General features: G+C 40.6%; 1 long non-coding RNA gene across 1 annotated transcript; it reads right to left on the minus strand.

Moving 5' to 3' along the window:
* Positions 1–1096: 1096 nt before the first annotated feature.
* Positions 1097–2595, minus strand: LOC112942541. The gene is made up of 3 exons (XR_003248403.1): positions 2504–2595; positions 1349–1371; positions 1097–1167 (listed from the first exon to the last, which is right to left on the minus strand). It is a non-coding gene; the product is annotated as an uncharacterized LOC112942541 (long non-coding RNA).
* Between the last annotated feature and the right edge of the window lie 255 nt (positions 2596–2850).

The raw sequence follows: 2850 nt of genomic DNA on the forward strand, positions 1-2850 counted from the left end.
AGATTTACAATTAACTAGTAAAAGTTGGCCTTAAAAAAAAAATCTGCATCCCTATGCTTTCAATCTAAGGATTTCTGCCAAGATATACAAAATCTTCTGTTGCATGGCCTCACAGCAACTCACTTAAATTAAAAAGAAATGGCAAATTCACAGAGGAACCCAACTGCTCTTGCAAGTTTGCAACTGAGAGTATCTTCTGCATGTCTGCAGTTAATTACAACACCACAGCAGAAAACCTAGCATTTCCCTCCTCTTCCCCTTCACCAAATGCTTCCATTCAGAGCTAGATGGAGTCAAAAGCAGCTGATGGTTGAATCTACCAGCTTTCAGACACTGCAGGAAGAGGTACCACATCGAAGCCTAAAATGTTCATAGGATCCCAAGCTCTCAAATCACAGCTTGAGAAACTTGCAGTGAGAGAAGCAGAGCAGTACAAATAGTTTCCTTGCAGTAACTACATTCCTGAGCAGTTACACTCTTTTTTCTTAAATTTAGGGATAAAGTTTACCATGCTTGCTCTTCAAAGGCAGTATTTATTAATTTTATAACCTGAAGTCAAACATACTGAAAAGGGCTTCAGAGCTAACTCTATCACCAGTGACTCTTAGGCAGTAAAGCTTCTTATAAAGGCTGGCAGCCAAATGGAGGACATGGAAGCAGACCACATAACATCTCCCACATGCCAGCCAGGAAAGCTGGCTTGCGTCCTGCTTCTGCACCCTCAAGTAATACTATCTTTTCAACCCACAGCTTTCAACATATTAAGTAGAGCTTCCAARGCACTGCTGTGCTTTATAGCCCACAGCGAGTCACTGAATCAAGTAATAAAGTTTTGATGCTCTATTCAGAGGAGCTCAACTTTTAGAAAAATTACAAGCTCAACAACTTCCAATCCAAACTGTATGACAAATGCAATTGGTTTCCATTAAGAGAAAAAAAAAACTTATTAAGGGGGTTAAAAATAAAAATGAATCAAAGTCCACTGCATAGTGAAAAAGAGGCTGTTGCACTGCAGGATTGAAAGCGATTCATATAGGCCCAAACTCTTTAAAATAATCAGTTGGGTTTATTCTGACTTGCTACCTCCACCTTGAGGAAGTCTCACTTTGAGGAACTTGAGCAGGATTCTCTGGAGTCCTTTAATGGTCAAGTCCTCTAACCATCAACCTAGTAAAGAAAAGAGCATAAGCACCTCATTCTGTAATTATTTAAAAAAAAAAAAAAAAAAAAAAAAAAAAAAAAAAAAAAAAAGAAGAAATGAAAGGAAAAAAAGAAAAAGTATATACAACACCATGGATGTGGTTCTGCCATGCTCTTAGTACTGCACATAACATTTCAAAATGAGTACCTCTCTATTCAGCTTCTTGACATCTGAAAAAGAAAATATATTTTTAACAATTTTCTGAGGTTAAAAGTGAATTTTCTCGATTCAGCAGGCAAAAATCTCCATAGACTAAGCAGAAAAAGTCACATCAAAAACATAGTCAATACTGAAATAAATACCATCAAATAGGCTTGTAAACAATTTCCCATTGCTTTACCATCCTGTTCCAACAGTTTCATGTCTTCCAGTTCACTAGTGAGACACTTTCACAACATCCCTYGGGTCAACAATCACTTCCAGTTCCAGAGTCTTTTACCAGCATTAAGGTCAGGCCAGCAATATAGAAAATTCTTCTACTCTTTGTACAGCCTACCATTTTCCAAGAAAATGAGTCTTCAAATCTTTCATGCAACTATGCTATATAGTTCCCTCAAATCTTGCTCACTTTAAGATTTCAGCTTTTGTCTTCCAGGGATCCTCACCTAAGAACACCAAGATGTGACCAGTTTCATATGACGGTCACATGCATTGGGGCTACCCTTCACTTTGTGTCTTGTTCTTCTCCTCCAACCTAACTCAGCTCTGCTGTCTCTCAAGGAGAAGTCATGTAACTGCCTGATTGTCTGTGCCTATAGAGTCCTATTCAGCCTGAAGAGAAGATTGAAGGGGGCATCTGATAAGTGTCTATAAATACCTCAAGGGAGGGAGTGAGGACGATGCTGGCCTCTCTGCAGTGGTGACCACTGACAGAACTAGAGGAAATGGCCACAAACTGAAGCCCCAAAAGTTCCACAGGAACTTAAGGAAAAAGTTCTTGACAGTGAGGGTAACAGAGYCCTGGCACAGGCTGCCCAGAGAGGTTGTGGAGTCTCCTTCTCTGGAGATCTTCAGACCTGCCTGGATGCAGCCCTGTGCAACGTGCTCTAGGTGACCCTGTGTGTGCAGGGAAGTTGGACTGGATGACCTCTGGAGGTCCCTTAACCTTAAGGATTCTACGATACAGCCTGACATGACACTTGGTAGTATAAACTACTAAAAGCAATTGGGTCATGTCCAACCTATTCCCAGGTCTATCTTTGTTTACATCCCCAAATGCCATCTGGCTGGGCTTCCTCCTGGTTTCTTGGACAACTTAACACTGATTATCTCAGACCATCTGACAGGCTGTTCTTGTTTTACCTTTCACACTTTACTGATAATTGTTTGTTGAGTGGATACACAGCAACACACAGTATCTGAGGAGACCGGGACTTTTCACTCAAATAATGGCATCCTTGCTTGCCTCTTCTTCAAAGCTATTCCTACAACGCACCCCAGAAACTCGAACCCTGCAGAACAGAAAAGGGAAAAGGGCAGTGAAGAACTGCAGGCAGAGAAATGTAACTGATTTCCCCAGTCAAGTGTTAGATGGTTATTCTCTTATGAGAAATACTAAGTGCTATATATAAACAGAACATTTTAACAGGAATTGACAGTGCCATTCCCAGCTCAATCCCAGATTTTTTCTGAGGCCTGCAGTCAGACCA

The sequence above is a fragment of the Nothoprocta perdicaria genome, unplaced genomic scaffold (genome assembly GCF_003342845.1).
Source record: "Nothoprocta perdicaria isolate Ctin4 unplaced genomic scaffold, notPer1 scaffold_13, whole genome shotgun sequence".
NCBI lineage: Eukaryota > Metazoa > Chordata > Aves > Tinamiformes > Tinamidae > Nothoprocta > Nothoprocta perdicaria.